At 39.2% G+C, this 24029-nt stretch overlaps 1 long non-coding RNA gene across 1 annotated transcript; it reads right to left on the bottom strand.

Annotated features, from left to right (window-relative positions):
* Positions 1 to 1822: 1822 nt before the first annotated feature.
* LOC129652610 (uncharacterized) lies at positions 1823 to 6291 on the bottom strand. Its single transcript, XR_008714618.1, has 2 exons — positions 6113 to 6291; positions 1823 to 2192 (listed from the first exon to the last, which is right to left on the bottom strand). It is a non-coding gene; the product is annotated as an uncharacterized LOC129652610 (long non-coding RNA).
* Positions 6292 to 24029: the final 17738 nt, after the last annotated feature.

Consider the following 24029-nt stretch of genomic DNA (forward strand, 5'->3'; position numbering starts at 1 on the left):
GACAGGGAAGCCTGGCATGCTGCAGTCCATAGGGTCACAAAGGGTTGGACACAACTGAGCAACTGAGATGACTGACTTACTTATAAAGAATTTCAGATATCATTTATAACGTTTCACTTAATTGGTAGAAAAATGTGTACTAAACTACAAAAAAAATAGGTAAAATTAGAGTAAAATGACTTGTGTAAGTTGCATACTTTGCAGTCTACTGAAGAACATGGAAAATAGCAAAGGTATCATTTTTTTTTTCCAGAAATTTGGATTTGACAAGCACCTCACTATGGATTCTAGTTTGATCAGTTTATAAAACATTTAAGGTAAACTTTTACAATATTTAACATGTTTTCCAAGGCAGATTTAAATACCTGGCTTTGGGTTTTTCAGCAAAAATGCAAGTAAAACCCTGAGACACATTACTAAAGGAACATTTAAATGTATAGCTTAGATTTGAGTCCTAGGATATATTCAAAGTTCAGGGACTGAGTGTCTAAAATGTTTCTAAATTACTGGAAGAGGTAGTTCAAATCCTCTGGCCTACACCTTCCCAGAGGAAGGTACAAATCTCTATTCAGACAAACTTATTTGAAGAAGTAAGTCTTCAAATAATAGTTGCTGCTATGTATTATTTAATAGCTGCTGTGCATTTAATGCTCATTTTCTCCATTTGTAACAAAAGCCCTACATTGAGGTTATTATTGCCCCCATTTGGCAGATGGGGAAAACAAGACTCTGAGAAGTCATATAGTTTGAGTCGGGTACCATTGCTTTTAACTGCTAAGTCAAGGTCAGAATTTATTTTTTTCTGACATCAAAACTTGTTCTACTTCCCCAGGGTCATTGATATCTCATTCTAGTAATAAACTATCAAAAGCAGTATAAGTTCTTTTCAGAATTAACCATACCATTTTCAAAAAAGAACAGTTTTGAAGATCATGCTCATTTTTTGCACTCTTTAAAGTCATTCTTTAAACAAAATACTTTAAAATTTAAGAAAATTAACTTTTATCCTTTTTTTATCATGCTGTGGAGAAAATGTGAGAATAGAGAAGTGGTATACAATTATTTTATCTCATTGTTTGAATTCGTTTGTGGCTTTTATCCCAATTTATTGAGGTGTAACTAACAAAATCATAAGATATTTTAAGTGTACAGTATGATGATTTGATATATGTAGATGTTGTGAAAGAATTCCCACCGTCTAGTGAATTAACACATCCATCACTCACATACATTTATCTTTTTTTCCCCTCTGATGAAACAGTTAAGTTCTACTCTTCTGGAAAAATTCAATTGTATAATAAAGTATTATGAACTGTTGTAGTCACTATATTTTACATATTTTTTTAAGTTAAATGGATGTGATAATTCTAGTGCTCTTAAAAAGTCAGGCATACCAGTTGCTTAATGGGCAGCTTTAATTGGAAAGTTACAGTGTCACTCCTTCACAGCTGCCCCATTCTGTGCAGCAGCATTAAGACAGCCCTCTTAATCCTCAATATGGTTAACAAGGGCCTGCATCTCAGCATGAAAAATAAATTAAAATTTTAAATAAAACTGACAAAATCACTTTTTGTTTTTTGCAGATTTCCTTTCTCAAAGTTCTCATTACAACCCTTCAGGTCTGTTTTTCTCAGAGATAGCATAGGCTGTGTACTTTGCTTCTCATGTTCCCAGAAACGCTGCACTTAACTGCAGGTATGGTGGGACTACATTTGAGAAATTTAGAGAAAGACCCTAAGGGTCATGATTCACTTGGTAGAAATGAATTGTGTATCTGGAATGATCCATGTTACTAGCTTAGAGTACAAACACAACTAACTCATTTTTATTTATTCAGTTTATTGCTGGAGCACCCACCTGCCCCCAGTGACAGGAAGTTCCCTTATTTCCCAGAGCCTCCCCCAATCATCCTACTTGGGCAGAAACACTACAGACTTAGTTCAAAGATCGATCCTGCTGTAAGGAGCCAAGAAGAGTGAGAACACCCGAAATCGTGACCACTCCACTAATGCTGTCGTTTGGTTCTCTGCCATGTGAGGTTACAGGTGGTTCTGCACATTCTGAGGGCAGAACATTTGTTCATGTTTGCTGCAATACTCTTATTGATTTGGCTCATTTCTTCCCATCATCCCAGCAGCATCCTTCTGAGCTCTGAGGGCGCTTCTTTAGATCTCACTCACATCACGCTCAGCCTATTAATGAATACAGAGTTAAAGACTAGGCCAGTGGCCAGCAAAATTCAGTTTCTTGGGGAGTAACAGAGGAATTCTTTGCCATAAGAGCCATCAGGGAAGCTTCCCTGGTAGCTCAGCTGGTAAAGAATCAACCTGCAACGCAGGAGACCTAGTTCAATTCTTGGGTTGGGAAGATCCCCTGGAGAGGGGATAAGCTACCCACTCCAGTATTCTTCAGCTTCCCCAGTGGTTCAGACAGTAAAGAATCATCCTGCAATATGCGAGACCTGAGTTCAATCCCTGTGTTGGGAAGATCCCCTGGAGGAGAGCATGGCAACCCATCCAGTTGGACAGAGGAGCCTGGTGGGCCACAGTCCATGGGGTCACAAAGCGCTGGACATGACTGAGCAACTAAACACAGTACATGCTCAGCCTTTTCCCACTAAGGTTTAGCACAGTGCCATGTGGGCTGTTCTGGAGAAGCACCCAGCCCCAATCCTCCTGAGGTGCAGGAGTAAGTCTTCCCTACTCAGAGATCCTGGTTCATTTCTCCTACGTGGGACCACCTCAGCACATCCCAACAAGGGATCTCCCCAACTCACAAAAGGAGAAAGGCCACTGTTGCTAAGCAACAAACACATTTGACATACCTACACCTACACACAACTTTCATTGGCAAGGACTACCTGTTTGCCTTAGATTATCATAATTTGGAGGGTGTTTAGAATCCTCTACAATGAAGCAATATACATTACTAATTTTTCATAAAGAAAATTCTCCTCCAAGGCTATGGCTATTGAGTGAACCCAAGTAATCACCACTTAGGGCTTGAATACTCATAGCGGGGAAGAGTTAAACAGCCATTTACATCTCCCCCAGCGTCTGATAATTTTACCCAGCATTAGAATTTTTTTTTTATTTGCATCACATGTAACTGCAAAGGATTAATATCCAAAATATATGAAGGATGACAATGGTCAAAAAAGAAATAGTGTAGAAGAAAAATGGGCATTTCACACAAAGGAAATCTAAATGGCTAGTAAGTTTTATTAGTAGTCTTGGAAACGCACATGAAAACTCTAAGATTCATTTCACATCCACCAAAGGGGTTAAAAAATAGAAACTGGACAAGACCAAGTGCTGACAGGATGTGGGGGAATGGAGATGCTGGTGGGAGAGTAAGGTGTTTCAACTCCTTGTGAAGGAAGTGGCACTCACCCACCAGCCCACACACACCCCTCTTCAAATAGCCCCACTTGTCAGTGGGTCTGTGAGTTGTAGTGCGTTCTTTCCACGGCCATCTGCAGGGGACAGGCTAGGCTTTTCCAGGACTGGCCAGTGCAAGCAGTCTGTTGCCCTGAAGAAGGCCCTGTGCCACCAACAGCAGTGAATCTCAAAAACCTTCCCAGCCCCATGCGCTGGCGGTGGGAGCACTGGGAGAAGTTAGTGCTTCCTCAACCATAATGGGTATGTAATGGTTGGCAGACTGATGTTGGTCGAAAAGCCTGCCCATTGGCAGTCATGGCCCTGGTCCTCCCTCCCAGCCTGAATGAGGCCAACCTGTGAAACAGCACCGGTGACTTTAGAGGAGCTGGGACTTCCTGCTGGCTCTCACAGAGCACTTGCTGTGGGGCCCTAGCTGCCACGTTGTAAGGGCACCCGAGTTGTCCCATGGGGAGGAGAGGCCCTACCTTTGGCCATACCACATTAAGTGTTCAGGCAAGCCTTGCCCAGATCTTACTACAGCCTTAGGAAGGACTAACGGAGAAGGCGAAGGCACCCCACTCCAGTACTCCTGCCTGGAAAATCCCATGGACGGAGGAGTCTGGTAGGTTGCAGTCCATGGGGTCACGAAGAGTTGGACACGACTAAGCGACTTCACTTTCACTTTTCACTTTCATGCATTGGAGAAGGAAATGGCAACCCATTCCAGTGTTCTTTCCTGGAGAATCCCAGGGACGGCAGAGCCTGGCAGGCTGCAGTCCATGGGGTTGCACAGAGTTGGACACGACTGAAGCGACTTAGCAGCAGCAGCAGGAAGGACTTAAGGTGGACCCATCCAGCAAAGCTGTTCCCTGACCCTCAGAAACAGTGTGAGATCATAAATGTTTACTCTTTTTATTTAGTATCTATGATTTCCAGTGAATTGTTATGTAGCTATTTGTTGTTCAGTCTCTCAGTCATGTCCATGGTACCATAGTACCATAATTCTACATTAAAACAAATGTTGAATTACACCTACCAATTTGAAAGATATTGGAAATAGAATTTAAGAAAGGAGCAACATAAAATGTTTATCAGCTCCGTTCAGTCACTCAGTTGTATCCAACTCTTTGCGACCCCCTGGACTGAAGCACGCCAGGCTTCCCTGTCATCATCAACTCCCAGAGCTTGCTCAGACTCATGTCTGTCAAGTTGGTGATGCCATCCAACCCTGTCCCCTTCTCCTCCTGTCTTCAATCTTTCCCAGCATCAGGGTCTTTTCTAACAAGTCAGCTCTTTGCATCGGGTAGCTAAAGTATTGGAGCTTCAGCATCCCCAGTGAATATTCAGGATTGATTTCCTGAATATATATAGCTACGGATAATTGAAAAACTTTGTTAAATGCAGAGTCACTAACAATCCACCTCCAAAGGCCTAAAATGCTGCACTTTAACAAGACCCAGGTGATACTAGTGGGCAGACCTGTGGGTGGTGGAGGAGGAGGAGGAGGAGGAGGCGGCTCCACCCTCACTGCCAGGACAGGCAGCAACACAAAACCGTTTGGCGTTTGCAGCCTCCACGTTGCAGGAGGGGTCAGAGCAGCCAGGCTGTGAGGATGGGTGAGGGCAGCCCAGTAAAGGAGCGGTGACCACTCATGAGGACCAAACCTAACAGGGGAAAGGTGCACGGTGGAGTTCCAAAGGAGCTGTCAGTCCTGAGCCGCCCGGTGAGTTCTGTTTCCATTTAATTCAGAGTTTGCTCAGGGGTCTCTGGAAGGGCCTGTGAATTTTGGTTCTATTTAATTCAGAGTTGCTCAATAGGCTCTGGAAGGTTCTGTGACTTCTGGTTCCACTTAATTCTCCATGTCAGCTTATATTCTGGACATATTTATTTTTCTCCCACTCTGTTAAAAGCTAGGTCGATTACCTTAAATGCACAGTGTTTTCAGAAGAAAATACAATGAATAAACAAGCTAATGAAAACAATTATATGTATTTCATGTATATATTAAATTAGCAAATATTTTGAAATGGACCATCCAGCCTGGGGAGGTTACGACTCCTCTCTGAGCTGGGTTAGGTATCCCTCTTGTGGTTCCCTGTGTAAACTTGTACCACTGAGCAGCTTTTTTCTTTGAGGTCAATAGACCTCTTTGGTTCCCAGCAAACCAAATTATCCTAAACAAGTTAAACCAAGGGAGTTTGCTGACCAAACATCAGGATTTTACAGTGCCAAGGAAAGGACAGGAGAGACAAGCTTGGGAATGGACTGGAACAAAGGCTGTTCCAGAAACCTGGAAGGCAAGGAAAGGAAAACCTTATTGGAATGAATGTACTCAACCCTTTGTAGATGTTCTATAATTTGTTCAATACTCAAATTCCAGATAGGGAGTGTCCAATTAACTTGTCTTGATATACCTGCACCCAAATCAAGTAGGGCATATATTATGCCATATATTCATAGGATGCCTGTGTATTTGCTTACCTCCTGCTGGGGGCAGGAGGACAAGGGGATGACTGCGGGGGTCCAGCCCCGGCTGATCCAGGGTATTCGAAGGAGAGACGGCATAGGCGAGGGTCAGGAAACAACTGCTTAATTAAACGTTAATTAAGGATATAAAGAGTAATAGAATGAGGATAGCTCAGTAGGAAAATTCAGTGGAGAAAAGAGGCTGAGTAGCTTGGTTTACGCGGGGGACCAATAAAACTTCAAGACAAGAAGTTTGCACCACTTACGTAGGCTGCAGGCGTCCTTCCGTTCTCCCGAAGGAGAGGAGACACTGAGGTCTCCCCGGTCGGATCTTAGAAGCCCAGGCATAATTAGCAAGCATGGCGGGTTCTGCGCTCCAGATGGAGACTCAGCCAGAATTTGAAAGAAAGAGCGACATGGGGAGACTGAGTTTCGGTGAACAAGGCCCGCACTTTATTTTCCAAAGTAGTTTTTATACCTTAAGTTGTGCATAGAGGATAATGGGGGAAGGGGTGGAGTCATGCAAGGACAGCAGTTCCTGGTCCTAATCGAAGCCAGGCTTTCAAACTTATCATATGCAAAAGTTCAGGTGAATTACATCATCTTCTGGCCCGGAGGCCTGTTAACATTTTAAGAAACTTATTTTTCTCTAAAGGTGATTATTCCAAAGTCAGGCACCAGCCTCCCAAAAAGCATTGGACAAAGCTGCATTTTACATTTCTATACACCCATTATATCAATCAATACACTGCCAAAGACACAGTAGGTAAGGAGTATGGAGACTTAGCAGCAAACATTGGCCCAACAAGTGAAAAACCCTTCACCAATACAATTTCTAATCAATCTTTTAACTACTCAAAGGAATCTGTGTTTAGGCAGTTTAGAACATCTCCTGCCTCTCACAGTTGGGAGGCTCTGAACAATCACATGTGGCCGGAAAAACCTATTCAGGCAGGCTAGAGGATTTCCAAAGGAGTTTGTAGGTTGAAACACTGTCACACCCAGGAATTATTAACTGGAGCTGTAAGCTAATTCTTTTTTCAGAGCGAGGTAGTGGGGGACAGCCCCCATAAAGTCAGAGGTGTAGGTGAAAGCACAAAGCAGAAAGTAGGCAGACTCTGGTTTGGGGGGTAGATGCTCGAGAATTTCCAGGGGGACTCCTGAGGCTCGATCCTGCCTTTGTGTATGCTGAGCCTCCTTCCTCATGACCTTTGTCATGGGCGGAGTTCCTCACGCTGGCTCCCGGCAGTGATAGAATTGAGCTATTACAGATCCTCACTCAATATGCAATATGCCGGCTCCTGGCAGATGACAGAGGATGAGATGGCTGGATGGCATCACTGACTCGATGGACGTGAGTCTGAGTGAACTTCGGGAGTTGGTGACGGACAGGGAGGCCTGGCGTGCTGCGATTCATGGGATCGCAAAGAGTCGGACACAACTGAGCGACTGAACTGAACACTTTATCTCATGAGAATGCAGAAAACCTCTTGAAAGGTATCAGTGACTGTTAGGAAGGAAGAAGGGAAATAAAAAGAAATATTAATTGGTTTGTATGTTCTTTGAGGACCAGTTTTTAAATTTCAAGTTCCTACCATAATGTTGTCACATAGTTGCTGGCAATTAGATGTTTTTGGACTCATACTTCTGTAATAAATTGCCACATTTTAGTAAATTGCCACATTTTGACCTTATTCTGCTACCCATTCCATGCTTCTGTCTCTTCTTCTCCCTATCCTAATAAATAATGAAAAGGAAAAAGCACATTATACAAACATGTACTTGGGGGGGTTTAATAGATGCAAGTTTCAACAGATGCAGTGGGAAATAATGAAAGATGTCTTCTCAGCAGGAGTTAACAGCCTAGCCTGAAAGATAGGAAGACGCCTGGGATCAATTGACATGATTTAGAATAGAGGCTCATGGCACACAGGCTGACGCTATCAACTCTGATCATCAAAATCTAAAAAGAGCCTAACACTTCAACCACTGAATAATTTTACATTTTTTTGACAAATTTAATCAATAAAGTATTGCGCAGAAACGTAAAATATAAATGTATAACCCACAATGCAACATGAAAACCATGTATAATTTATATGCATGAAAAATAGAATATAAAAAGTACAGGCACTGTAATTTTAACTGTAAAATATGCCCACATAGATATGAGCAAGGAATTTGAGAACCTGGAGAAATAAAAAATAATGCTAAAATAGATAAATTTTATTTTTTATTTCGTTTGATTCAGTAATTATACTAGCATAAAATAAATACAACTTTAAGTTGGGCTACTTAATCAATTTGAGATTATTTCAACAAAAATAAAGCCTGCTAAAATTGCTCTGTTGCCTGTTGATACGATTGACTTCCGTTCCTTAACTTAGCCTATTTGTAGCTAAGGTTTTGTCCTGAAGGTCAGGAGAGATTTGTTTTTCTGTTATTGTTTGCTTCTGCCTCTTCAGTTCTCAATAGCTTTGTATCCTAGAGAGAGGTTTTCAGCCATGGGTGGGGAGGGGTGTATTGAATGTGAAATAAATACTAGTTAGAATAAATGCTTCTTCGAGGCTTTTTCATGCTCTGGCTTTTTACTGCTTCAATCTTTTATGAGAGTTGTAAATGCTTTAAACTCTTTGTATTTAAACTGAATACTCTTTCCTTTCATCTCTATTTCCGCTGAATTTTCCAAACTATGAAGGTTCCAAACTCTTTTTTTTTTTTTTTTAAGAGAAGTATCCTTTTGTCACATGACCACTTTTAATCCCTTAGTTCAGACCTTTGATATCTCCGCAGGATCTTAAATAGCCCTTTAATTGGATTTGCCCCGCTGACATCTTTTCCATTCGCCTACTTCTCATTAACTGCAGCTGCATCATCTTGGCAGGAACGTAATGATGGTGTGCATGTGTGTGCGTGCACAGGTGCGCATGGTCAAGTCGCTTCAGTGTTTACGTGATTCCCATGAAATATTTAATAGTAAACACACTCTTGGCCAAATACTGGAATCTCCTTCCTCTCAAGTATTATCTTCCCTCTATTATCTACTCCTCTATTAGTAGTAGCCAAATTGTTTGACATACTGTTTCTTGATTGTGATCATAAACCCCGACCTCCCTGTCTTCACTTAGATTATTTTATTTATGCTGTCTCATTGCTGCCATAATCTGTCAAATTTCTTCCTATCATTCAAAGTCTATCTCAAATAATATCCTTCCGAGATACCTTTTATTAAAATAATTGCAAAGAGATTTGCTCTCAACCTTTTCATTCAACACACAACTCTGCTTGTTCCTCTTTTACAGTATTTAATTTGCTTGGTGTTGGAATCATTTATTTAAGTGAAATCAGATATCATCTCTCTGAAGACAAGGACGACCCATTTCTCCTCAGGGATCCACCATCTGCATCTGTGTCAGTCTGCTGACCTGTGTGTTAACTTAAAGATCAACTCCAAAGTTTGATTTGAAGCTTGATTGGCTTAATTGTTTTCCTAGTTTAGAGGTAGAGCAGGTAAAGAACACAAACATGCAGAAGGAAGATAAAAAACCAGAGGAGGGAAAAGGGTATAGCAGTGTATCTATTAGTATTCCATAACTAAGTGAATAAGTATAAAGTAAGTATACTTATCAGGTAAGTATAAAGAAAAAGGGATACCTAATTTATTTAGTGCTCAGAGCCAAAGAGGTAAGGTTAGCATATTAACGACTACTTTAGTGAAATGGGTGTCTTATTTTTGGGGGGTGTCATAGGACACCCTGCCTGCCACTACTTTCCCCCTCAATCCTGAGGTCTCTAACGATTTGTCTTCCTTTACCCACATGTCAGAGCTCTCCTTTCATGGCATCTTACATTGTATTCAAAGAGTACAGTTGAATTTATGAAAATAGGTCTTCATCCTATTTTCATAAATACAACTTTTATTGTAATTTAATTACCTCTAAATAGTCTCTTTTTGCTTTAGGTTGAAATAAACTGGAGAACAAGACAATATAGATCATTGCACTCCCTTCTAGTACCTATCAAAATACTTTTCACAGCAAATGTTTAATATTTATCAAATAAAATTACATATATTAAAGCTAGAGGGAATGTATATCTCAAGTATAATAAATTGCATACAAACTTGAGAAAATAGTGTAGATTGCCCAGAGTCACTTGATTAGTCAGTAGAGGATTGGTATTAAGACCCCATGTACTCCTTCCCAGTTTGTTATTGTTGCCATCAACTGGCCTCATATTTATTGCTTTGATTCAGAATCTTATTTCCCTTCTGTAATTTCTTAATTTGTTTTTTCTCTTTTATTCCAGTGTCTGAGGATTTCTCAATAGCTAACCAGTACAAAAGTGTCCTTTGTAATAAATGCAACAAATGATGGTAACATCACAGATAAATTCTTCCAACATACAAGTTTCCAAATATCTTAGAACATATTTGCAATTTTTCTCCTTTGTACTATCTTAGAAAAATAAATGCTTAATTTCAGTGTCTATCCTCATCTATCTTTTAATAGGCAGGGGATTTGGATTTTGTTCTGTCATAGTTCCATTTGCTATAGTTTTTGTTTGCCAATTGTGCCTTTGCTTTTGATTTGCTATGTTCTCTAAGGGTTTTACAGGAACAAAGTCTTCAGAGACTCAATTTAATGAGCCTGTCTTGCAATACAGAACAACAGGAAGCATAGGTTCAAATTCAACCAAGACTTGTCAGTTAATCATTGCAGAGGCCAAATCCCTCTATTGACTTTATTTACATTCACTTCTTTTTAATTCCAGAAAATAAATCACTGTAAGAAAAATAAGAGATGCCATGCCCTGTTTAAGCCATTTCAAGCAAATAAGCTGCTAGCGTCAGTTATAGGGATCCGTGGCACATATCCTTTTTAATACATATTTGATTCAACAAAAATAAATTTCCAGATGGGATATTTGCATTGAAACCAAAGATGTGCATATAAAATAGTTTTTAAATTTCCAAATGGTAGATCAGAGGTCTAGTCTGATGATCTGAGAGCTACTTTTACCCAATTTGATGACACTAAAAATAGCAAAATTAATATAAATATTGCTCCTTGCACCCTCATGGGACCCATGCACTTATTGTTAACATACAGACATTTTGGTTGAAAGGAAGGCTGAGAAAAGAACAGGAAGGGAGCAAGCTAATCTTAAGCTTACCTACTTTGGGCAATGTATGTTATGAGAAGACTTCGTATATTGTATTCACTCTAATCTTTCAGCAACCCTTTAAAATAAGCATTATTTTATCTACTTTACAGAAAAAGACTCAGAACAGCTGTCAGATAATTTCCCAAGTTCAGACAGCCAATAAGTCGTAAAGAAATCTGAATCTGGGATATGCAAACTCTTTTTCAACTATATCGTTACTTTCAGAAATAGGCCAGGAATTTACTCACATTTGTTTTGTACCTTCTATGCATTCTCCAAATATGTGCTGCACCTAATATCTTTGATCCCTTGTCAACATTTTAAGAATAAGTATCACTATATTCATTTTTACAAAAAGGAAAGAAACCAGTAGAGATTGTCTGTATTTCCCCAATACCCCAATCCATAAACAAGGAATAGTTTGTGATAATGTTTTCTACACTCCAAAACATAAAAAGAACCTGAAGGAATGAGAAAATAAGGAGAAAAAGCATTGACTTTTCCATGAATCATTTTCTTGTTTCTTTCTTAATCTAAAGCTTGCTAAGTTATTTTGATATTGGATATTTCTTATGTTTTCAGTATTCAAATGTAGAAGATGGTAGCTGGATTTTTTTTTTTTTTAGTTTGTTTTAATGTCAAATTTTGTAGTTAGTAATCTCAATGTTTGTTATTGGTGCTTAATTTCACTATCCTAGGCAATACAATGCTAAAGGTGAAACCCCAATGTCACCTGATGCGAAGAACTGACTCATTTGAAAAGACCCTAATGCTGGGAAAGATTGAAGACAGGAGGAAAAGGGGATGGCAGAGGATGAGATGGTTGGATGGCATCACCGACTCAATAGACATGAGTTTGAGTAAACTCTGGGAGTTGGTGATGGACAGGGAAGCCTTGCATGCTGTGGTCCATGGGGTAGTGAAGAGTTGGACACAACTGAGCGACTGAACTGAACTGAGACAATACAAACTTTTAGGAATCCATAAGTATTGCTAGATCAGTATGTTTGGTATGTTATTTAACTTACTCATTACAACTAGTACTAGACACAGTTGGGACACATCAGATCAAAACCTGTTCTCTCCTTGTGGGTTAATCACTCAGTCATGTCCTACTCTTTGCGATGCCATGGACTGTAGCCTGCAAGGCTCCTCTATTCCATGTAATTGTCCAGTCAAGAATATTGGAGTGGGTTTCCATGCCCTCCTCCAAGGGATGTTCCCAACCCAGGGATTGAACCCATGTTTCCTGCATTGCAGGCAGATTTTTCACTACTGATTATTTGGAAACATACCAATATAGCACTCCTCCCATCATGAATTGTGTGCTGTTTTTCATGCAAAGAGGTAAGAAATTAGAGGGATTGCCTTACCTACATAGATTTGGTGTTATGTTGCATGACTTTGCTGCAGATTATCACATTTTGGCAGATGGTAGATTATTGTTGGAAAGCATAGAAATAAACAGATTATTGGATAGTATTGATGGATTTGTATGTAAGTGAGATGATGCTTAATCATTTTAATAAAGATGAATTTGTGGTTCATCCCATTTCATAATTTACAGACCCAGCTGTGTTCCTCCCTTGGTCTTCTGTGTAATTAAATGGGCAAACCGCATATTGAAGCAGCTGAATTTGTGCATAATTTTCTGATGAAACAGTATATTTTATTACCTAATTTCTAAAGGCAGATACTTTTTCTAATCAGGCTGAATTTTTAACTAATCAAGATAAGTATTTTGAAGACCTGTGCCTGTTTTTTCCCTGTATTCTCATTTAATTCTAAAGCTCACCATTTTCATTTCTTGTTTCCTTTAATTAGTAGTTCCTCCATAAATTTAATCAATTACCCACTGAATCTAGATTCATATATATCTATTGCATTCCTTGGTATTATACACACAAGAATGTTTAAGTGGGAGACAAATTTAGACTTAGTTACTTTGAAGTCATGTGATTATGTTCCATGGTGGAGAAGCAGAAGAAATAGCAGGATAGAAAGGATGCTTATAACCTTTTAATTCCAAAGAATTTATTAGCCTTGGGGATTTGTCCTTTAAACTGGTCATTAAAAGATAGTCATTAGCCATGGGACCACATTAGAGAGAGCTGAGCAAAGTTTTGGAAAATGTGAAGCTTCAGAGTATCATAGGAGAAGAACAAACTGAGTTTATTGCATTTAGTGCACCTTACTTATGGGGACTGAGCAATGGTGTTCTTGGATAAAAAGTTCTAAATGTAGACAAACTGAATTATGAAATCATGTTATCCTACAGCAAAATGGGAGGTCATAATTTTGGTCAAAAAGTTAGTACTTTTTGTCTTGTTTTGATTTAATTTTGTGTTTTACATAACCTGATAAAATCTCTGGTTTAGAAAAATGTCTTTTCAGGCTGACTATGGCTAGATAGCATATTAAAAAGCAGAGATATTACTTTGCCAACAAAGGTCCATCTAGTTAAGGCTATGGTTTTTCCAGTGGTCATGTATGGATGTGAGTTGGACTGTGAAGAAAGCTGAGCACTGAAGAATTGATGCTTTTGAACTGTGGTGTTGGAGAAGACTCTTGCAAGTCCCTTGGACTGCAAGGCGATCCAACCAGTCTATCCTAAAGGAGACCAGTCCTGGGTGTTCATTGGAAGGACTGATGCTGAAGATGAAACTCCAATACTTCGGCTACCTCATGCGAAGAGTTGACTCATTGGAAAAGACCCTGATGCTGGGAGGGGTTGAGGGCAGGAGGAGAAGGGGACGACAGAGATTGACATGGCTGGATGGCATCACCGACTCAATGGATGTGAGTTTGAGTGAACTCCGGGAGTTGGTGATGGACATGGAGGCCTGGTGTGCTGAGATTCATGGGGTCGCAAGGAGTCGGGCATGACTGAGTGACTGAACTGACTTGGCTGGATGGATAGATTAAAGAAATATGCAGCTCAAAAGATAGGATTTAATGTAACAGTTTGGGAGCGAAATGCTGGGAGCTAACCTAAGACTTTAAAAAGTGAGAGGAGAAGCAGAATCTAAAATAAACACTGGCTGACAGCACATTAATATCTAATCTTCCCCAATCTCAACCCATCCTCAAATCATTAGAACTCTCTAGAAGATTCAAGCTGCATTTGTGAAGCTGCCCCCAAAACCTGTAGCATGATTGAAGGTCCTCCAATTTGGAGGCAGCTAAAGAGAGCTCCAGACTTCCCTGGTGGTGGCTCGGTGGTAAAGAACCACCCGCCAGTGCGGGAGACTAGGATTTGATCCCCGGGTCAGGAAAATCCCCTGGAGGTGTGCCTGGCAACCCACTCCAGTATTCTTGCCTGGAAAATCCCATGGACAGAGGAGCCTGGTGGGCTACAGCCATGGAGTCACAAAGCCAGATACGACTCAGTGACTAAACAACAACAGCAAGAGAGAACTCCAGAGAACAGAGCGCAATGCATATAGGTAGGGCTTGCTAACACACTCACAGGACCTAAGAGATGAGTGACATTATAATTAAAATGACTTTATACCAATGAACTTGGTCTCATTTATCCTGAGCCAGAGAATAGATGCAGTAGCTCGGGGTATTTAAATTAGTTTCATAAAATTGTTTACAGCTTTGCCCACTGAAGGACAGCCTTCTGTAATTGCCAACAACATTCTTATTCTACCTTTAAGAGAAAGCTTTCATTTTAGAGTAATGTGATAGCAAATCTGTAGGCACAAATTAAACTGAATAAATTATTTTTGGGGTTATTTTTCCTTCTCCCTGTTTTTTGGTCAGATGGTTTAATGGGAAAACTTATAAAATAGACTGTCTCCTGTCTTGTGATAAATGAACATTAAAATGATAAGAGTACATGATACATTCCTTTTCCTAGTCCTTTGTAGTGTACAAAAGTTGGTGGGAGAGAACATTGGAGGAAAACGTAGGTTGGAGAATAACTCAACCTTCATGCATACATATTTGGGCTTCCCTGGTAGCTCCTTGCTGAAGAATCCACTTGCCAATGTAGGAGACCCAGATCTGATCCCTGGGTTGGAAAGATCTCCTGGAGAAGGAATTGGCAACCCACTCCAGTTTTCTTGGCTGGGAAATCCCATGGACAGAGGAGTCTGGTGGGCTACAGACCATGGGTTTGCAAGCAAGTCAGACATGACTTAGAGACTAAACAACAACACATGTCGAGAAAGAGGTTTTACTTGGAAAAGGAATTTTGTATTTTTATTCATTCAGTTATAAAACAGAACTTAAAATGAGTTCAGTAACTGAACCCTGAAACTGTAACTCCAATAATTTGAGTCTTCAGTGAACTCAAACTCTGACAAATTTAGTCAAGTTTCGTCTTGTTAATGGGGAAAGGAGAGCTGCCTTGACAAGTCCATGCCATTTCCAGACTGAATCTGCTCGTGACAGAGGAAGGGGGAAAATAGTCTAAAAATGTGAAGAGTGTCAAAAATCCTTCAGTGAGCCTGAATAATTTCTAGTGACTGAGTTTTTGAGCACTAAATTATGCAATTACCTCTATAGATTCCTGTTTGGGGCTATACGTAATCCCAACATAGAGAAAGAACTGTGAAAATTCATGTGCATTTAGGCACATTTCTGAAGTGAGTAAAAAAGCTGCTTCTTAGCCTGTAAATATATTTATGGATTTTCCTGCTTTAGCCATCTCTTTATTCCGCATTTCAACCAATCCCATCACTATTGCTTATGCACTCTCCTCTCCCAACAACAAGTCTGCAGTTTTTGTTTTCTGTGTTGTGTTTGTCTTGTTTTGGTATTAGGGTTATGGTGGCCTCATAGAGTGAGTTTGGAAGTGTTCCTTCCTCTGTAATTTTTTGAAAGAATTTTAGAAGGATATGCATTAGCTCTTCTCTAAATATTCGATAGAATTCTCCTGTGAAGCCATCTGTGAAGCCATAAAAAAAGATTTTTTTTTTATCACAGCTTCAATTTCAGTGCTTGTAATTGGGTTGTTCATAATTTCTATTTCTTCCTGGTTCAGTCTTGGAAGAATGAACTTTTCTAAGAATCTGTCCATTTCTTCCAGGTTATCGATTTTATTGCCATACAGGTGTTCATAATAGTCTTTTATAATCCTTTGTATTTCTGCATTGTCTATTGTAAACTCTCCTTTTTCATTTCTAATTTTGTTGATTCTTCTGTCTTTTTTTCTTGAGTCTGGCTAAAGGTTTGTCAATTTTGCCTATCTTCTCAAAGAATCAGCTTTTACTTTTATTAATCTTTACCAATGCTTTTTTCATTTCTTTTGCATTTATTTCTGCTTGGATCATTATGATTTATTTCCTTCTACTAATTTTGGGTTTTTTTGGTCTTCCAGTGGTTTTGGGTGTAAAGTTAGGTTGTATGTTCAATGTCTTTCTTGTTTCTTTAGGTAGGATTGTATTGCTATAAAATTTCCTCTTAAAACTGCTTTTGCTGCATCCCTTAGGTTTTGAGTTGTGTTTTCATTATCATTTGTTTCTAGAAATTTTTTTTATTTCCATTTTGATTTCTTCAGTAACCTGTTGGTTATTTAGAAACATGTTGTTTAATCTGCATGTGTTTCTGTTTCTTACAGTTTTTTTTTTTTCTTGTAATTGATATCTAGTCTCATAGTCTTGTGGTTGGAGAAGATGTTTGATATGATTTCAATTTTCTTAAATTTACTGACATTTGATTTGTGACCCAAGATGTGGTCTATCCTGGAGAATGTCCCATGTGCACTTGAGAAGAAGCTGTATTCTGCTGCATTTGGGTGGAATGTCCTGAAGATATCAATGAGATCCATCTCATCTAATGTATCATTTAAGACTTGTGTTTCCTTATTAATTTTCTGTTTTGATCATCTGTCCATTGGTGTGAGTGGGGTATTAAAAGTCTCCTATCATTGTGTTGCTGTCAATTTCTCCTTTTATGTCTGTTAGTGTTTATCTTATGTATTGAGGTGCTCCTGTGCTGGATGCATAGATATTTACAATTGTTATGTCTTCCTCTTGGACTGATCCCTTGATCATTATGTACTGTCCTTCCTTATCTCTTGTAATCTTCTTTATTTTAAAGTCTATTTTTTTTCTGATATAAGGATTGCTATTCCAGCTTTCTTTTGCTTCCCATTTGCATGGAATATATTTTTCCATCTTCTCACTTTCAGTCTATATGTGTCTTGAGGTCTGAAGTGGGTTTCTTGTAGACAGCATATATACGGGTCTTGTTTTTGTATTCATTCAGCCAATCTATGTCTTTTGGCTGAAGCATTTAATCCATTTACATTTAAAGTAATTATTGATATATAATTAATATTTTCTTAATTGTTTGGGATTGATTTTATAGCTCTTTTTTCTTCTCTTGTATTTCTTGACTGTATAAGTCCCTTTAACATTTGTTGTAAAGCTGGTTTGGAGGTACTGAATTCTCTTAACTTTTGTTTGTCTGAAAAGCTTTTTATTTCTCCATCAATTTTGAATGAGAACCTTTCTGGGTACAGTAATCTTGGTTGCATATTTTCCCCTTTCAGTACTTTAGATATATCCTGCCATTCCCTTCTGGCCTGCAGAATTTCTCCTGAAAGATCAACTGTTAAGCCTATGGGGTTTCCCTTGTATGTTACTTGTTGCTTCTCCCTTGCTGCTTTTAATATTCTTTCTTTGTGTTTAGTCTTCGTTAGTTTGATTAGTATATGTCTTGGTGTGTTTCTCCTTGGGTTTCTCCTGGATGGGACTCTTCGCGCCTCTTGGATTTGATTGACTGTTTCCTTTTCCATGTTGGGGACTTGCAGGGACTCTGGCAGCATCAAGTGTGCAGGGACATGGACTGGCTCTACCACAGGAGTCATGGCCCTATCAGTATCTTTTTTGAGCTCTTGTAGCTGGCAATCAGAAGGCTTCTTTGGTCAGTCTTTCTCCATAGCTCTGCCCATTCAGGCACTTACAGGGCTCCCTTGCCTGGGGTTCTTCTCTGTCTCTCAGTGCTTCAGGCACATAGAGGAGCCCCCCTGGATGGGGTTCTACTCTGTAGCTCAGCACATCACTCACTTAAAGGAGCACCCTGGGTGGGGTCCTGCTCTGTAGTTCAGTGTGTCAGGCATTTGATGGGCCAGCCCCTCTGTGGTTCAGCTGCCGATGCTGGCGTGTGGGGGAAAGAGGCTACGGTGAAGGCTCCACCCCTACCTGTGACTCAGCAGTATCTCCTTGCTTCCATGGCTGCCCAGCTTTCCTCCACAGGCATTTCCCACCACAGTCTCCTCCGTCACACCCCCTCAATCCATCTCTCCACAGTCAACAGCAGTCCTCGCCCTGGGATTGCTCCACAAACCCTAAACTCCAGCTCCCAGCTGCTTTGCCTCCCAGGGGACCTGCATCCCTGTCCAGGGTATGTATGGCTGCAGCAAGGACTTTCTGATTCTCATTCCATTTAGGCTGCCACAGATCAGCTGTTTCCCTCTCAGCCTTCAGTGTTTCTCCTCTGGCTCAGACAATTGCCCTGATGTGGGGATCGGGCCCCTACTTCAGTTCCCCTACCTGCCGAGGACAGGTCCAGTCCCACTAACACTCGTATTTTTCCCCCTAGTTCCTTGTCCTACTGGGTTTGCATGGTTCTATATATTCTTTTCTGCTGGTTAAGTACTCCTGTCTGTTCTCAGCTTGTGTTCTGCAAGCACTTCGTGTCTGAAGGTTTATTCCCAATGTATCCATGGAGAAAGATGTACTCCATGTCTACCTGCTCCTCCACCATCTTGTTCTCTCCATATATGTAGTTTTCACCATACAAGTCCTATAAATCTGTTGCTGGACTGACAGCTAGTTACTTCATTTGGGACTATATAAATGGTAGTATATTTTTTAATGTTAGTGGCCACACATTTAGTGCTACTCTGAAATCTAAATACAATTTATATGAGATATATGTACATTTTATCCTCCAGACAAACTCACTTGATTCATTTTTAAATGTTTTAAGTTTGAGTTTTCTACATAGAAACTCATGCTGACTGCAATTAGGGACAGTACTGTTTCAAACTGTAACCATTTTATTTCATTGTGTTGACTTACTATGCTGGCTAGAACTTGCAACATTCTGTTAGCAGTGGTGAATTTGCTCTTGCATATCCCTAATCTTGGGCTTCCCTGGTGGCTCAGAGGGTAAAGTGTCTGCCTGCAATGTAGGAGACCTGGGTTCAGTCTCTGGTTCAGGACGATCTCCTGGAGAAGGGAATGGCAACTCACCCTTATCAACATCCTCCATCAAATTGGTGCGTTCACTCTCAGCATTGTACATTCTATGGGTCTGGCCAGTGTATTAGGCTTTAGGGCCACTGCCAGTTCAGTATTCTTGCTTGAAAAATCCCATGGACAGAGGAGCCTGGAGGGGTACAGTCCATGGAGTCACAAAGAGTCAGACACGACCAAATGACTAACACACACACACCACTAATCTTAGGGAGAAAGCATTCACTTTTAAGTATAATGTTACCTGTAAGAGTTCTGTGTGTGTGTGTGTTCTTTATAAAGTTGAGAAGGTTTTCTTCTATTACTAATTTTACGATGGCTATTTTTTATTAAAAAATTTTAGAGCAGTTTAATGTTCACAGCAAAATTGAAAGTAAGATGTGGAGATTTTCCCATGCACCTCCTGGCCTCACATGCATAGCCTGCACCCTTATCAGCATCCCCCACCAGAGTGGTATGTTCACTCTTGGCATTGTACATTCTATGGATCTGGCCTATGTATTGGGTTTTAGGGCCACTAACAGTTCAGTTTTCTCCTATTTTGACCGATAGTGCAGCTGAGGTTTCCATTCAAACCCTGTTGACACTATTTGCAGTTAAAATTGTTTCCATAGATGAAATGCTGTTCCTTGGGTAACTTCTCAAGCCAAGTTCTATTCATACTATGACAAGACTGTTTTGTTTTGTTTTTTTAACTGTAGTATAGGAAAAGGAGCAATTCTCTTTGATTTCAGCATTTGCAGTCATCTGGTTTATTTTCTGTGGTTCTTCTTCTGCCAAGGTAGGGTGAATGCTATTTTAATGTGAGCAAGGTGCAGAGAACTCCATCAAGGATTCACTTCCACTTTGTATTCCTGTAAAGTGAAAATCCATTTCTACAATAACTACAAGCCTGATAAGATAGTTAAAGCATGATACTTGCAAGTTATAATTATTTGGGGCTTATCTCTTCCTTTCTCCCTGAGAAACATTGAACATTTCAAGAACACTATCTCACTAAGTTTTCGTTAAGTCTGAGAAGCTCACACACTCAGAAACAGACAAAGATATTTTTATCAGTAAGATCAAGGTTTTTATTGATATCCAGTCATCAGTCATTTTCTTTAATTTTCAGATTTAATGAACAGTGTTTGATTGATCAAAGAATTTTATCATTGTAATTATCTATGCTTAAATTAATGAAGGAACCACACTGCAGCATACTCTAACGTGTCTTTTTCATAACTGGGATTTCAAGAGATGTGTTACCTGTGAATTCCTTATAACATCCTGGGAAGTCAATACTATATTATTCCTTATAGAGGAGGAAGTAATTACAAAGATGTTGTAGAAGTTGTCCATCATTACACTTGCAGTAAGAGGATGAACTGGGACTCTGACCTGGTAATACGTTGCTGGACTTTGTGTGTTTAATCAATATCTCCTACTGTCTGCAAAAAAAAGTTAGAGCCCTGTCTTTACACAGTGTACATTCTGGTGGAAGAGATAGCCATTAAACAACATAGCATGCAATTAAACATCTAATTAGAAACAGTGGTAACTACTACCAAGAAAAGCATTAAGATTTTAGCACTAAGAGCTCAGAACTTGTCTGAGTTGTCTCATTTCACTGAGGAAAAGGGATTTGAGTTAAAGCTTAACTAATATTCTATGTAGATTTTCAAAACCTCCAAAATGAAATTTTATAATTTTTCAGATACTACTTTAAAATATTTGAAAGTAATATTCTGGAATTCAAATAAAAATAATTTTGGAAATGTGATGGGTAGAGAATGAAATCATGATTTGAGACAAATTTCTTTGCTTCTTAGTCTGTGCAAGCTAAGACTTCTAAGGTTGATTGGGTTAGTTGCTTTTTAAACTTGATTTATTCCATTAAGCATAAAACAGTCTGTCTCTGTCTTTCTCTCTCTCACTCTCTACACCGTATCTCTAGAGTATGTGTGCAAATCAGAAGACCAATTTTCTATGGCTGAAATGGTTTCTATGTACCATAACAGCATCAAAACAAATGAAAATTCTGTGGGCATGTGTTTTCCCCTTCATCTATCATAGATCAAACCTAACTGCTTAATTCCTTTGGCTACATCATCCTCTATGCCATTTAGACACAGCAGTGTCTTGAGAAGAACAGGTAATGCAGTTCTCATATCCCAAGCAAGGCCCACTCTCCACCACACAGGGACAGTAAAGTGTGCTCCTGGTTACACAATGAGATCTCTAGATTCCATGTGTAGTGTCTCTACCAAGACAGAGAAGAAAGAGCTAGAACATGTGCTCATTTTTTTTTCCTCATTCTAACTGGTCTTGAATACTATTATTATGTAAAATATGACTATTAGAAGAATGTTTCATCTGCATTATCCTAGTAACATGTTTAGCAGCTTGGTCCTGTTCAAGTTTAAAGGATGGAAGAAAACTGGAGTTCTACCTCTGTCCAGGCTCTACTCTTATCCCTCCTTAAGAGAGCACCACATCTAAGATGATAAACATCCATCCTGTGAATTTCAGCTCATCTCCCCTTAGGCTATTTCAATAATGATCCCAAGCACTACAAGGATATTTGAGCAGAAACTCCCCAGAGCTCCTCAGTTCAGTTCAGTTCAGTTGCTCAGTTGTGTCTGACTCTTTGCAACCCCTTGACTCTGTAAACTAGTAACATCCATATTGCTCAGTTGTCAAGTGGTTCTATTCCCGGATAAGTCAAACAATGTAGACTCTTCATTCAGGAGCCATAGGGCATGTTATTTTGAGAGTGATAGAAGTGTAGGGGGGATGTTGGTAAATGAAGGGGTGATTCATACACCAGCACACTTGTAAGATATACTCTTAATTCCTGAAATTTATGTGGATAAGGATACTTGCTTTTATGAGTTTAAATAAAATTTACTTACTGGATTTGGGTCCATCCATTGAACTATGCACATGGTTATGTCAAAGCCTGGGAGTGTTTGAAAAATTGAGTGAGTTTGAAAGAAATTTTTATTTTAAATTTCTGCTCCGGTAGTGCAGACTGTACTTTTATTCCTTCCCCTTACTTAAGTGAGAATAACTGATGTCCAGGAAAGCAAATTAGGTGATCATGAATATGATGAACTCTAGACTCCTTGAAAAATGAATTTTCTAAAAATTTAACCTCCTGCTAGTAAATTGAGAGGCTCATTTGTGTTTTCAGATTAATTTGAATACACAGAGTAAGGGATTGAAGAATTGATTGCAGTTTAGGGAAATCAGAACTCTTGCTTCCTCTTGAGAGGCAGAACAGCTTTTTGATGGGCACTTAGCACATGCCTTCTGACCTCACAGTATTATTTTCTTCTTTCATTATCACTTCATCAGGAGGGTAAACATTCCAAGGGTTTTTCGTGTTTGAGTTCCTTAATAAATTTCATGCCCTTCGAGAATGCCTGTGTTTAATCCTTTGAGATCTCATCTATTAGCTGAAAATCATCAATCCCACTTGTGCTTGTAGTTACATAAATATATGATGCCTCCTTCCATGAGCGCGTATTACTCTGTATAGTCCCATTGTGAGCATTTTCATAGCTTTGTGTTTCTATTTTTGTTTGTGGATTCTTGCATTTGGGTACATTCATGCTTGTTAGCATATACATTGAGCACATGCATGTGCCTTTATATGTTGATCCCTGTCATGTGCGGTAACTCATATCCATGCATGTGTCTATGTCTAATGATATCCAGCAAAATGTAAGAGTATGTGTTGAATATGTTTTGGGTTGCTTGCTGTGATTTTATTTTATTTTTTAACTGTTCATAGGATTATATACACAAGAGCTCTAAAACCACAACATACTAAGATACTAAAAGCGTTAGATACTGTTCTTGTGTGAAGTCAGGGACCCAAGATAGTAATGCTGGCTCTTCACAGTTACCAAAGCTACTGTTTGATGTAGACATCAATACCTGCCTCATCCACAGGCTTGGTTTATGTCCATCTTCATGTCTGCTCATTTAGCCACAGTTGAACCCAGACTAAGGACTTACATTGGAGCCATTCATAGGATGCCCAAAGAGTGGATTAATTCCAATAGGGCTGCATATACCTAGAACCCTAAAGGAATTTTATATATTATCCTGTTATATACAAGGTATTTTTAAATTGGATGTAAATGAAGGAAACAAATGTGTCACATGATACACAATATTCCTATTCTAAAAAAAGAATGTGCATTATTAGAGAAATCATAATTTAGCTAATATGGGGACAAATATCTCATTTGTCCCCAATAACAATAGGTGGGATGTTCTTATGATTGGTACTAGCGTTGGCTATTTCTGAGCATGGACTATTTTTTTAAAACTTTAAAAATTTCAATGTATTTTTGAAAAGTGTGTTTATGAGTTAAAACAGTGTTTATTTTTGTTTAAAACAAACAGTACATTAAAACTTTGCCTGTTCTCTGTGTATTGTATTTGAAATTTCAGTCAGTGATGGTCAAATATATACCAATAACTTGAAGAATAAAATGCTAATTCTTCCCTGGTGTCACCCACCAAAAGTTTCTTTGCTTTTATCTAAGACCTAGTGTATATTGTTTAATTGTCACAGAGAATCTCCAGATTACAAGTAGGAAACCAAGTCATTTATTTCTCTCCCTCTTATTATCTGACACCTCCAGTTGTTCCCTAAGATGTGCATAAATAGTGGAAGTATACAGTACTCACCTCAGGTTGATCTACTTTGTCTTTGTCCTGGGTTTGAGGTATGAGGTGGTGGCTTTTATTAGAGGGCTGCAGAGACCTTCTTAAGCATGGTTTTCTATTTGCTGTCTTGTAATAA

This window comes from Bubalus kerabau, chromosome 5 (assembly GCF_029407905.1).
Source record: "Bubalus kerabau isolate K-KA32 ecotype Philippines breed swamp buffalo chromosome 5, PCC_UOA_SB_1v2, whole genome shotgun sequence".
In the NCBI taxonomy this organism is placed as follows: Eukaryota; Metazoa; Chordata; class Mammalia; order Artiodactyla; family Bovidae; genus Bubalus; species Bubalus kerabau.